General features: G+C 51.4%; 1 protein-coding gene across 10 annotated transcripts in view; it reads left to right on the top strand.

The window, feature by feature from the left end:
* Positions 1-10,584, top strand: part of GTF2I (general transcription factor IIi) — a 113,448-nt gene extending 102,864 nt beyond the window's left edge. For all 10 annotated transcript variants that reach the window (XM_056556428.1, XM_056556427.1, XM_056556422.1 and 7 more), the window contains one exon: positions 10,175-10,584. The gene's annotated coding sequence lies outside the window, so the exon portion shown is untranslated. The remainder of the gene's footprint in view (positions 1-10,174) is intronic.
* The last annotated feature ends 3,264 nt before the right edge of the window (positions 10,585-13,848 follow it).

Genomic DNA, 13,848 nt, shown 5'->3' with positions numbered 1-13,848 from the left:
ATTAGGAATACGAAGAGAAGGAGGAAGAAGAAGTTTGTAAGAGACAGGATTAATCTGGCACAAAATTTTGAAAGGACCAAGATAGCGTGGTCCCAATTTGTAGCTAGGGACACGGAAGCGGACATATTTAGCGGAGAGCCATACCTTGTCTCCAGGAGAAAAAAATGGGGGGAGCTCTTCTTTTTTTATCAGCAAACTTCTTCATGCGTGATGAAGCCTGTAAGAGAGAATTTTGGGTCTCTTTCCATATGGTGGAAAGATCACGAGATATTTCATCCACAGCGGGCAAACCAGAGGGCAAGGGAGTAGGGAGGGGGGGGAAGAGGGTGACGGCCGTACACCACGAAAAATGGGGATTTGGAGGAAGATTCAGAGATTCTGAAGTTATACGAGAATTCGGCCCATGGTAGAAGATCTGCCCAGTCATCCTGGCGGGAGGAAACAAAATGCCATAAATAATCACCCAAGACCTGGTTAATTCTTTCTACTTGCCCATTGGATTGAGGATGATATGCAGAAGAAAAGTTTAATTTAATCTTGAGTTGTTTACAGAGAGCCCTCCAGAATTTTGACACGAATTGGACGATCTGCGTGGGCAACCCGTGAAGACGAAAAATGTGTACAAAAAATTGTTTTGCCAACTGAGGCGCTGAAGGAAGACCAGGAAGAGGGATGAAATGTGCCATTTTGGAGAATCGATCAACGACCACCCAAACAACAGTGTTGCCACGGGATGGGGGTAAGTCTGTAATAAAGTCCATACCAATCAGAGACCAAGGCTGTTCGGGGACAGGCAGAGGATGAAGAAGACCAGCGGGCTTCTGGCGAGGAGTCTTATCCCGGGCACAGACAGTGCAGGCTCGCACAAAATCCACGACATCCGTCTCCAGAGTCGGCCACCAATAGAAACGAGAGATGAGTTGCACGGATTTCTTGATGCCCGCATGACCTGCGAGATGGGAGGAGTGACCCCATTTGAGGATTCCGAGGCGTTGGCGTGGAGAGACGAAGGTCTTCCCTGGAGGAGTTTGCCTGATGGAGGCTGGAGAAGTGGAGATCAGGCAGTCAGGAGGAATGATGTGTTGCGGAGAGAGCTCTACTTCCGAGGCATCCGAGGAACGAGAGAGAGCATCGGCCCTAATGTTCTTATCGGCAGGCCGAAAGTGAATTTCAAAATTAAATCGGGCAAAGAACAGAGACCACCTGGCCTGGCGAGGATTCAGCCGTTGGGCAGACTGGAGATAGGAGAGGTTCTTGTGATCGGTGTAAATAATAACTGGAAATCTTGATCCCTCCAGCAGATGCCTCCATTCCTCAAGTGCTAATTTAATGGCTAGAAGCTCTCGATCCCCGATGGAGTAGTTCCTCTCCGCCGGAGAGAAGGTCCTAGAAAAAAAACCACAAGTAACAGCATGCCCGGAAGAATTTTTTTGTAGAAGGACCGCTCCAGCTCCTACTGAGGAGGCATCAACCTCCAATAGGAAGGGTTTAGATGGGTCAGGTCTGGAGAGCACGGGAGCCGAAGAAAAGGCAGACTTGAGCTGTTTAAAGGCGTCTTCCGCTTGAGGAGGCCATGACTTAGGATTGGCATTCTTTTTGGTTAAAGCCACGATAGGAGCCACAATGGTAGAAAAATGTGGAATAAATTGTCTGTAATAATTGGCGAACCCCAAAAAACGTTGGATAGCACGGAGTCCGGAGGGGCGTGGCCAATCTAAGACGGCAGAGAGTTTGTCTGGATCCATTTGTAGTCCCTGGCCAGAGACCAAGTATCCTAGGAAAGGAAGAGATTGGCATTCAAACAGACATTTCTCCATCTTGGCATAAAGTTGATTGTCACGAAGTCTCTGAAGAACCATACGGACATGCTGGCGGTGTTCTTCTAGATTGGCAGAAAAAATCAGGATATCGTCCAGATATACAACAACACAGGAGTATAAGAGGTCACGAAAAATTTCATTAACAAAGTCTTGGAAGACGGCAGGGGCGTTGCACAGGCCAAAGGGCATGACCAGATACTCAAAGTGTCCATCTCTAGTGTTAAATGCCGTTTTCCATTCATCCCCCTCTCTGATGCGGATGAGATTATAAGCACCTCTTAAGTCCAGTTTGGTAAAGATGTGGGCACCTTGGAGGCGATCAAAGAGTTCAGAGATGAGAGGTAGGGGGTAGCGGTTCTTTACCGTGATTTTATTAAGACCGCGGTAGTCAATGCAAGGACGTAGGGAGCCATCTTTTTTGGACACAAAGAAAAATCCGGCTCCGGCAGGAGAGGAGGATTTGCGGATAAAGCCCTTTTTTAAATTTTCCTGGATGTACTCAGACATAGCAAGAGTCTCTGGGGCAGAGAGAGGATAAATTCTGCCCCGGGGTGGAGTAGTGCCCGGGAGGAGGTCAATAGGACAGTCATAAGGCCTGTGAGGAGGTAGAGTCTCAGCTTGTTTTTTGCAAAAAACATCCGCAAAGTCCATATAGGCCTTAGGGAGACCGGTTACAGGGGGAACCACAGAGTCACGGCAAGGAGTACTGGGAACCGGTTTAAGGCAGTCCTTGAAACAAGAGGGGCCCCAACTCTTGATCTCTCCAGTGGACCAATCCAGGGTTGGGGAATGGTGTTGAAGCCAGGGTAGTCCAAGGAGAATTTCGGAAGTGCAATTGGGGAGGACAAAAAACTCAATTTTCTCGTGATGAGGTCCGATGCACATTAGGAGGGGCTCCGTGCGGAGACGTATGGTACAGTCCAATCTTTCATTGTTAACACAATTGATGTAGAGGGGTCTGGCGAGACTGGTCACCGGGATGTTGAACCTGTTGATGAGAGAGGCCAGAATAAAATTTCCTGCAGATCCGGAATCCAAGAAGGCCATAGTAGAGAAGGAGAAGGTAGAGGCAGATATCCGCACAGGCACAGTAAGACGTGGAGAAGCAGAGTTGACATCAAGGACTGTCTCACCTTTGTGCGGAGTCAGCGTACGTCTTTCCAGGCGGGGAGGACGGATAGGACAATCCTTCAGGAAGTGTTCGGTACCGGCACAGTACAGGCAGAGATTCTCCATGCGGCGTCGTGTCCTCTCTTTAGGTGTCAGGCGAGACCGGTCGACCTGCATAGCCTCCACGGCGGGAGGCACATGAACAGATTGCAGGGGACCAGAGGAGAGAGGAGCCGGGGAGAGAAAACGCCTCGTGCGAACAAAGTCCATATCCTGGCGGAGCTCCTGACGCCTTTCGGAAAAACGCATGTCAATGCGAGTGGCTAGATGAATGAGTTCATGTAGGTTAGCAGGGATTTCTCGTGCGGCCAGAACATCTTTAATGTTGCTGGATAGGCCTTTTTTAAAGGTCGCGCAGAGGGCCTCATTATTCCAGGATAGTTCTGAAGCAAGAGTACGGAATTGTACGGCGTACTCGCCAACGGAAGAATTACCCTGGACCAGGTTCAACAGGGCAGTCTCAGCAGAAGAGGCTCGGGCAGGTTCCTCAAAGACACTTCGAATTTCTGAGAAGAAGGAGTGTACAGAGGCAGTGACGGGGTCATTGCGGTCCCAGAGCGGTGTGGCCCATGACAGAGCTTTTCCAGACAGAAGGCTGACTACGAAAGCCACCTTAGACCTTTCAGTAGGAAACTGGTCCGACATCATCTCCAAGTGCAGGGAACATTGGGAAAGAAAGCCACGGCAAAATTTAGAGTCCCCATCAAATTTATCCGGCAAGGATAGTCGTAGGCCTGGAGCGGCCACTCGCTGCGGAGGAGGTGCAGGAGCTGGCGGAGGAGATGATTGCTGAAGCTGTGGTAGTAGCTGCTGTAGCATCACGGTCAGTTGAGACAGCTGGTGGCCTTGTTGCGCTATCTGTTGTGACTGCTGGGCGACCACCGTGGTGAGGTCGGCGACAACTGGCAGAGGAACTTCAGCGGGATCCATGGCCGGATCTACTGTCACGATGCCGGCTGGCAGGAGGTGGATCCTCTGTGCCAGAGAGGGATTGGCGTGGACCGTGCTAGTGGACCGGTTCTAAGTCACTACTGGTTTTCACCAGAGCCCGCCGCAAAGCGGGATGGTCTTGCTGCGGCGGTAGTGACCAGGTCGTATCCACTAGCAACGGCTCAACCTCTCTGACTGCTGAAGATAGGCGCGGTACAAGGGAGTAGACAGAAGCAAGGTCGGACGTAGCAGAAGGTCGGGGCAGGCAGCAAGGATCGTAGTCAGGGGCAACGGCAGGAGGTCTGGAACACAGGCTAGGAACACACAAGGAAACGCTTTCACTGGCACAATGGCAACAAGATCCGGCGAGGGAGTGCAGGGGAAGTGAGGTATAAATAGGGAGTGCACAGGTGAACACACTAATTAGAACCACTGCGCCAATCAGCGGCGCGGTGGCCCTTTAAATCGCAGAGACCCGGCGCCCGCGCGCCCTAGGGAGCGGGGCCGCGCGCGCCGGGACAGGACCGACGGAGAGCGAGTCAGGTACGGGAGCCGGGGTGCGCATCGCGAGCGGGCGCCACCCGCATCGCGAATCGCATCCCGGCTGGAGGCGGTATCGCAGCGCACCGGGTCAGTGGATCTGACCGGAGCGCTGCAGTAGCGAGAGTGTAGCGAGCGCTCCGGGGAGGAGCGGGGACCCGGAGCGCTCGGCGTAACACCCGCATCCTCCACCACTTGTAAGGGATTAGGTAACGGGGATAACGTCTCCTGGGTAGACAGGCACAGTTTTTGCAGGAACACTGTAGAAATTGCAGTCCAAACAGCAGGGGATTCGTTTAACTGACCTCAGCCAGTTTTATTGACAGGTTGAAGTACAGAACATAAAATATAAAAAACAAAATCCTAAGCCTGTCCGGCTCTAACTAACAACAGGAAACCTCACTAACCAAGTGCCGGCCTAATACCGGGCACCAAACAATATAGCAAAGTCCATACCACTTGTAGTGCTCTCACAGGCTCCATGCAGATAACCTGTTCCCAGGCTGAGAGAGAGATGTGTCTGAATTCTCAGCCTTATATCAGGCCAGCACACCTGAGGAGTGATTACCTGACAGCCCAAAACCCGGACTGTCCGGATGGAGTGGGGGCCCACCCTTCTCTCCCCACTCCAGCAACACAGGCCCTAAAAACACACAGGTTTTATACAAACCCAAATTGCAGAGATGTCTGCATAGACCTCTGCTGAACATTTCCCTGGTTGCTTTAAATTACATAAGTGAGGAACCTCGGGCACACATAGACCCCGTCCACTACTTCTCCAGACACTCTGTCACAATATATATATATAAATGTGTGTGTATATATATATATATATATTTAATTTTTTTATTTTTTTGTCCTGAAACTCCCTTTAGGAAAACTGTCACCAAGTTCACCCACACTAAACCCAATACACTGGGCTATAGTTTGGGTGAACAAGAGTCCTGTTACGCCGAGCGCTCCGGGTCCCCGTTCCTCCCCGGAGCGCTCGCCTCATCTTCGTTGTTGCAGCGCCCCGGTCAGATCCACTGACCGGGTGCGCTGCGGTCCCGCCTTCAGCCGGGATGCGATTCGCGACGCGGATAGCGCCCGCTCGCGATGCGCACCCCGGCCCCCGTACCTGACTCTCTCTCCCTCGGTCCTGTCCCGGCGCGCGCGGCCCCGCTCCCTAGGGCGCGCGCGCGCCGGGTCTCTGCGATTTAAAGGGCCAGTGCACCAATGATGGTGCCTGGCCCAATCTTCCCAATTAGCTTAATTGGCTCCCACCTGTGCACTTCCCTATATCACCTCACTTCCCCTGCACTCCCTTGCCGGATCTTGTTGCACTTGTGCCTAGTGAAAGCGTTCCCTTGTCTGTTCCTAGTCCGTGTTCCTGACCTCCTGCCGTTGCCCCTGACTACGTTCCTTGCCGCCTGCCCCCGACCTTCTGCTACGTCCGACCTTGCTTCTGCCTACTCCCTTGTACCTCGCCTATCTTCAGTATCTTCAGCAGCCAGAGAGGTGAGCCGTTGCTAGTGGATACGACCTGGTCACTACCGCCGCAGCAAGACCATCCCGCTTTGCGGCGGGCTCTGGTGAAAACCAGTAGTGACTTAGAACCGGTCCACTAGCGCGGTCCTCGCCAATCCCTCTCTGACACAGAGGATCCACTACCTGCCAGCCGGCATCGTGACAGTAGATCCGGCCATGGATCCCGCTGAAGTTCCTCTGCCAGTTGTCGCTGACCTCACCACGGTGGCCGCCCAGCAAGCCCGACAGATCGCCCTTCTAACCCGTCAGCTGTCGGAAATGTCCACCATTTCGCACCAACTTCAGTCGCAACTTCTCCAGCAATCTTCTCCTCCGCCAGCTCCTGCACCTCCTCCGCAGCGAGTGGCCACTCCTAGCCTCCGCCTGTCCTTGCCGGACAAATTTAATGGGGACTCTAAGTATTGCCGTGGCTTTCTTTCGCAATGTTCCCAGCACTTGGAGATGATGTCGGACCAGTTTCCTACTGAAAGGTCTAAGGTGGCTTTCGTGTTCTGCCTTCTGTCTGGAAAAGCCCTGTCATGGGCCGCACCGCTCTGGGACCGCAAGGACCCCGTCACTGCCTCTGTACACTCCTTCTTCTCGGAAATTCGAAGTGTCTTTGAGGAACCTGCCCGAGCTTCTTCAGCCGAGATTGCCCTGCTGAACCTGGCCCAGGGTGTTTCTTCCGTTGGCGAGTACGCCATTCAGTTCCGTGCTCTTGCTTACGAGTTGTCCTGGAATAGTGAGGTTCTCTGCGCGACCTTTAAAAAAGGCCTATCCAGCAACATTAAAGATGTTCTGGCCGCACGAGAGACTCCTGCTGACCTACATGAACTCATTCATCTAGCCACTCGCATTGACATGCGTTCTTCCGGATGGCGTCTGGAGCTCCGCCTGGATATGGACTTTGTTCGCACGAAGCGTTTTTTCTCTCCGGCTCCTCTCTCCTCTGGTCCTCTGCAATCTGTTCCTGTGCTTCCCGCCGCGGAGGCTATGCAAGTTGACCGGTCTTGCTTGACACCTCAAGAGAGGACACGACGCCGCATGGAGAATCTTTGCCTGTACTATGCCGGTACCGAACACTTCCTGAAGGATTGTCCTATCCGTCCTCCCCGCCTGGAAAGACGTACGCTGACTCCGCACAAAGGTGACACAGTTCTTGATGTCAACTCTGCTTCTCCACGCCTTACTGTGCCTGTGCGGATATCTGCCTCTACCTTCTCCTTCTCTACTATGCTCTTCTTGGATTCCGGATCTGCAGGAAAATTTTTTTTGGCCTCTCTCATCAACAGGTTCTACGTTCCTGTGTCCAGTCTCGCCAGACCCCTCTACATCTATTGTTTTTACAATAAAAGATTGGACTGTCTCGTACGTTTCCACACAGAACCCCTCCTAATTTGCATCGGACCTCATCACGGAAAAATTGAGTTTTTTTTCCTCAGGTTCTTTGGCCCCAAGAAGAGGGGGAGACCCAAGGGGGGGGGTACTGTTACGCCGAGCGCTCCGGGTCCCCGTTCCTCCCCGGAGCGCTCGCCTCATCTTCGTTGTTGCAGCGCCCCGGTCAGATCCACTGACCGGGTGCGCTGCGGTCCCGCCTTCAGCCGGGATGCGATTCGCGACGCGGATAGCGCCCGCTCGCGATGCGCACCCCGGCCCCCGTACCTGACTCTCTCTCCCTCGGTCCTGTCCCGGCGCGCGCGGCCCCGCTCCCTAGGGCGCGCGCGCGCCGGGTCTCTGCGATTTAAAGGGCCAGTGCACCAATGATGGTGCCTGGCCCAATCTTCCCAATTAGCTTAATTGGCTCCCACCTGTGCACTTCCCTATATCACCTCACTTCCCCTGCACTCCCTTGCCGGATCTTGTTGCACTTGTGCCTAGTGAAAGCGTTCCCTTGTCTGTTCCTAGTCCGTGTTCCTGACCTCCTGCCGTTGCCCCTGACTACGTTCCTTGCCGCCTGCCCCCGACCTTCTGCTACGTCCGACCTTGCTTCTGCCTACTCCCTTGTACCTCGCCTATCTTCAGTATCTTCAGCAGCCAGAGAGGTGAGCCGTTGCTAGTGGATACGACCTGGTCACTACCGCCGCAGCAAGACCATCCCGCTTTGCGGCGGGCTCTGGTGAAAACCAGTAGTGACTTAGAACCGGTCCACTAGCGCGGTCCTCGCCAATCCCTCTCTGACACAGAGGATCCACTACCTGCCAGCCGGCATCGTGACAAGTCCATACATGGGTCACTTACTTTTTATGCTTTCTTGACGCCGAGTTGTTGTCCGCTGAAGTTCCGCTGTTTGCCCTTCACTTGCGCTCTGAAGATGGGTCCCCCGCCAGCAGCCTTGCTTTGGGAAGGGGCCTTAGCCTGCCCCCTTGTTTGCATATTCATTTTCCCCCTGAGCACAGTGTGTCTGAAGAGTGCTCTGTGCAGTGTAACTGCGCATACGCTGGTCCCTCGCTACACCCGGAAGTACCTCTTTCTGAAGTCTTGCTACTACCTGGTGTAGCGAGGGACACTGCACAGAGCGCTCTCCCAATGCGTTGTGCTCAGGGGGAAAATTAATATGCAAACAAGGGGGGCAGGCTAAGGCCCCTTCCTCCGGGACCCAAAGCAAGGCTGCCAGGGGGGGGGACACCTGCCTTCAGAGTGCAAGTGAAGGGAAAACAGCGGAACTTTAGCAGAAGACAACTCAGCGACAAGAAAGCATAAAAAAGTATGTGACCCATGTATGGACTCCTGTTCACCAACACTATAACTCAGTGTATTGGGTTTAGTGTGGGTAAACTTGGTGACAGTTTTCCTTTAAAGGGTATCTATCATTAAAAAAAAGTTTTTAAATGTTGTTAAGAAACCTATTTCTATAAGGTTTCTAAACACATGTTATTAAAAAAAAAAATTATTTGTATGTTTATTATAACTTGGGAAACCCCACCTTGGCGTCTCCCTAAATGTCCTGGCCGCTAGCTTTTGGACTCATGCTGCTGGCCTGGCATGAGTACGAAGTCTGACTGTAGCCGGGACACGTGACCAGCCCAGCGCTGCTCCCTGCCTGTCAATCAGACCGGTGGGAGCAAGAAGTTTTCTCTTTCTCCCTGCCGGCCTGCAGCTTCTCCACTGCTTCCCGCTGCTCCAGACTCTGTGAACCACCGTGGAACTGAGGGCAGAAGCGTTTCCCCCCCAGCAGGCGTCATTGACGTAGCACCTGTTGGGGCATGCCCACATGCTTCTGCCAGCAGCTCACTCTGTGGTACAAAACAGACCTTTTTTAAAGCTCTATAAATGTTTTAAAGGGCAGGGGGATGTTAGGTGTAGTTAGGGAACATAACATGACTAGTTTAGGAAAGTTTATTTAGTGACAGGTACCATTTAAAGTCTTTGAGTACATCTTTGGTACACTGAGGTATATACAGTGGTCCCTCAACATACGATGGTAATCCCTTCCGAATGAACGATCGTTTGTTGAAACCATCATATGTTGAGGGGGTCCGTGCAATGTAAAGTATAGGAAGTTGTACTCACCTGTCCCCGCCGCTCCGGACCGTCACCGCTCGTCACCGCTGCCCTGGATATCGCCCTCCATCACTGTCGCCGCGCCCCCGTGATGTCCCCGCCACTCCGGAACGTCTCTGCTGGGCGGGAATGTCGCTCTCACGTCGCCATCATCACGTCACTACGCACGCCGTTCCTATTGCATGACGGGATGGCGGTGACGTGATGACGACGATGGAGAGCGCCGGCGATGAAGGGGATCCCGAAGAGGACGCTCCGGAGCCACGAGGACAGGTAGGAGACCATCACCGGAGCACACGGGGCACCGTAAACGGCTATCCGGCGGCAGCTGAAGCAGTCAGCGCTGCCGGATAGCCGTTTATGCGATGGCCCCAACATACAAAAGCATCATATGTTGATGCTGCCTTCAACATGCGATGGCCTCTGAGAGGCCATCGCATGCTGAGATTATGGTATGGCGGGGCCATTGTAGGTTGGGGGGGTCACTATATATGTAATGTGAATGGGGCCTTAAATTGTGTAGTTACTTCAGTCCATAGCTATGTTATACAGGGATGTAAGCTGTCTTTCATATTTTATTGTACAAATTATATGCAATAAGAAAATGCCTATTTCTAGATCCCCCATTGTAGATTCATTACCCCCCCCCCCCCTATATTCATATGATTATATAATTCTAATTTTTTTCCTGTTTTTTATTTTAGGGAGGTCTTATTCGTTAACACTTGATACCAAGATATGAGTGAATGTGGATTAGAGAAGATAGACTGTTTACAGATGTCCTAAAATGCTCCATTCATAAAATACACTGCATGTCGTCTGCCTATATGATAAATCATCTTCTATTCATTAAATGGGTTTTCTCTTTTATCCACATTTATGAGATATCCATCCTCTGCTAATTGGAGAACTGGGACCTGCATTTATATACCATTAGATGGAAATGTCTGATTTGAAGCTAGTATAAAGCATTACCATGAAAGGAGCCGCGTTGTCATAATTTGGGATACAATCTTTAACATGAACTGTCTACATTTTTACTTCCGCCATTGCGTTTAAAGGTACTTTACTAAATACCATCCCATGTAATGTATTATACTCCAACCAATAAATAGTTTTCTATAATCCTTTCTGATCCTTGCTTATGTTTCAAATACACTACTCAAAAAAATCAAGGGAACACTAAGCTAACACATCCTAGATCTGAATGAATTAACTTTATCATATGAAATACTTTCGTCTTTAAATAGTTAAATGTGCTGACAACAAAATCACACAAAAATTATCAATGGAAATCAAATTTATCAACCCATGGAGGTCTAGATATGGAGTCACACTCAAAATCAAAATGGAAAACCACACTACAGGCTGATCCAACTTTGATGTAATGTCCGTAAAACAAGTCAAAATGAGGCTCAGTAGAGTGTGTGGCCTCGACGTGCCCGTATGACCAGTTTAGCAGAGGGATCTTCCGACACATCAAGCAGAAGCCAGGGGGTCTATACCTTGTCAAATTTCTTTGGGCACTTACGACTCACATAAAGAGCCTGGTATAACGGAACATACTTGTTGACTAAAGCCAGCCAACGAGACATCAGGGGAGGGGAGGTATCCTTCCAGGTCATCACTACCACCTTACGGGCACAGAACAGCAAAAAGTGGATCAATAGGCGTCTATGTGAACTAGAAACCACCTTATTAATGACTCCCAGCGGGCATACCATAGGGGTGAGTAGATAAGGAAAGTCTAGATTATCAGCCAGAAACCCCACCACTGATCCTCAGACAAATCCAGGATATCAGCCACTAGGGATCGACCGATTATCGGTATGGCCGATATTATCGGCCGATAATCACGATTTTGGGCATTATCGGTATCGGCAATTACCTTGCCGATAAGCCGATAATGCCCCGCCCCCCGCACCGCCCCACCGCACCACGACCGCCACCCCCCGGACCCGCCGCACCGCACCCCCGACCCACCGCGTCGCACCCCCCACCGTGATGCTGGGCGGTATATCGGTATGGATTTTTGCCCATACCGCTATACCGGTCGGGCCCCTCCCCCACCCTCCGAGTCAATAAAAAAATTAAACTTACCCGTAATGGGGGTGGTCCGGGCCATCCATCGTTCCTGTAGTGTCCGGGGGCGTTCCGGGTGAAGGGTGAACCGGTCCGGGCTGTCCTTCTTCTATGGCGGTCATCTTCTCCACTCCGGGCAGGCTCCTGCGCAGCGGCGTCTATGCAGCGTACTAGGCCGGAGCCTGCCCTGAGTGGAGAAGATGACCGCCGGAGAAGAAGGACAGCCCGGACCAGTTCACCCTCCACCTGGAATGCCGCCGGACACTACAGGAAGGATGGATGGCCCGGACCACCCTGACAGGTAGGGGGAGAGAAGCGGGTGGTGGCGGCGGCGGCCTATGGCCCCGCAAAAGCCACTGCAGTGCATTGATTTAAAGCACCTGCTTTAAATCAATGATCTGCAGCGGTGTCGCGGGGGGTTAAATAGCCGATAACTTATACCAGAATATCGGTATAAGTTATCGGCTATCGGCCCTAACCTACACCGATTATCGGTATCGGCCCGAAAAAAAACGATATCGGTCGATCCCTATCAGACCCATTTAGGAAATGCTTGTAAAAACGGTCTGGGCCCAAGTTTCTGGAGGAGAGCCTAGGCCTGAGTTAGGGGTTTAGAGAGCTCCATGGTGCTCAGGAGAAGCTCCACCTCAGAAATTACAGGAGTAATTTTAGGAGCCAAACTGCGCCAGAACCGCATGCCTAAGCTGAAGATACCTATAAAAGGCATTTCCAGGGATGCTATAACGTTCCTTCATGTCTGAGAAGGATAAGAAAACCTAATCCTCACCAAACAAGTGGATCACAAATTTGACACCATGAGTACCCCAGAATCTGGCCTCCTGTAACCCATGCAGGTGAGGTAAATGTACGATCCCCCACAAGGGTGCTCTAGGAGATACCAGAGGCTGTGGAAATTTACTCAACACCACGGACCACACTTTAGCTACAGTCAGAAGGGGAATAGGAAAAGAAGAAAGAGAATGATACCTGTAGAGTGTATTAGTAAAAGCTTCATAGGAACCCATAATTGCTCCAGTCAAGGCCGTTGCTGAGTTGGACAGTTTCTGATCGGTCCACCACACATACAGGACCGACCTGTATCCACACATAATCCACATGGAGGGATGGAAGAGGAGGGAGGGGGGGATGACAACCAAATAAAGGGATAAAACCAAGGGAAATCACAAAAAAAAAGAGAAAAGAAATAGAGAGAATCAGAGGTCCAAAGAAGAGGAAGAGAAAAGAAGTATCAAGATGGTCTCTCATGGTCGCTACAAAACTGTCCCAGGGGTCCCATACAGGAAGAAATTTCGGAATAGTATTGTTTAGAGAGGCTTTAAGGAACTCAAGAGAACGGATCTCCCGTATCCTAGCCCTGAGATCGTCCCCTGAGGGAGGGAGGGGTCTTTTCCAACACTTCGCTATAAGAGTCTTGGCTGCCAGTACTATGTGTAGGAAGAGCTTAAATTGCAGTTTAGAGAGGGTCTTGGAAGTGGACAAGTGCAACAAATAAACAAGGGGATCTAGAGGCACAGTAGCATGGAGGATCTCAAAGAGCAAATCCCTCACCTTAATCCAAAAGGGGGATGGTCGGTGCGGGGAGACAGCAGCAAGGAGTATATACTAGAAAGGAGCCCCCGTTGTAAAGGTCCCCCCCCTGCATACATGTTCAAAACCCGTCGGCAGAGACACAGTTAGGGAGGGTTGCTTAGAAAGGAAGTAAAGACGAAGTTGAGCATAGCGGGACTCCTCAGAAGCTCCTAAGCCCCAGCGAGATACCAATTGTTCAAAGAACCCTCTTACGAGGATCAACAAGGTCCACCCAACAGAAGAGATTTCGAGACCCCCACTCCTTCACCATGTCGGAGGACAGGCCAGGTTGAAAGTCAGGATGATATAAGAATGATTGTAGGGGAGAAAAGGAGGAAAGAAGGCCAAAACATTGGAAGCAAAAGGACCAGACATAGCGAGAAAAGGACATTGGACCTAGAAGTGGGCAAGCCAGAGAGGGAGGTCCATAGGAAAAACTTAGGATGGACAGGCACCAACCACAGTTTTTCCAGCTCCATCCATTTACTATAGGCGCGATACGTGGGCCAGGCCGCCAGATGGCGGAGGTGAGCCGCCCAATAGTGTTTGGTAATGTCAGAAACACCCAGGCCCCCTAGCGACCGGCTGGCCATCATCACAGACATCGGGAGTTTGTGGCGTCTCCCATCCCAAATAAACCGGAAAATAGCCGATTGGAAAGAACATAGCACTGTTAGGGGGACCCGTACCGGCAGGGTTTCGAAAA

Source organism: Hyla sarda, chromosome 2 (genome assembly GCF_029499605.1).
Source record: "Hyla sarda isolate aHylSar1 chromosome 2, aHylSar1.hap1, whole genome shotgun sequence".
NCBI lineage: Eukaryota > Metazoa > Chordata > Amphibia > Anura > Hylidae > Hyla > Hyla sarda.
Note: the sequence above shows the minus strand (reverse complement) of the source record. Positions and strands in the feature narration are given on the sequence as shown.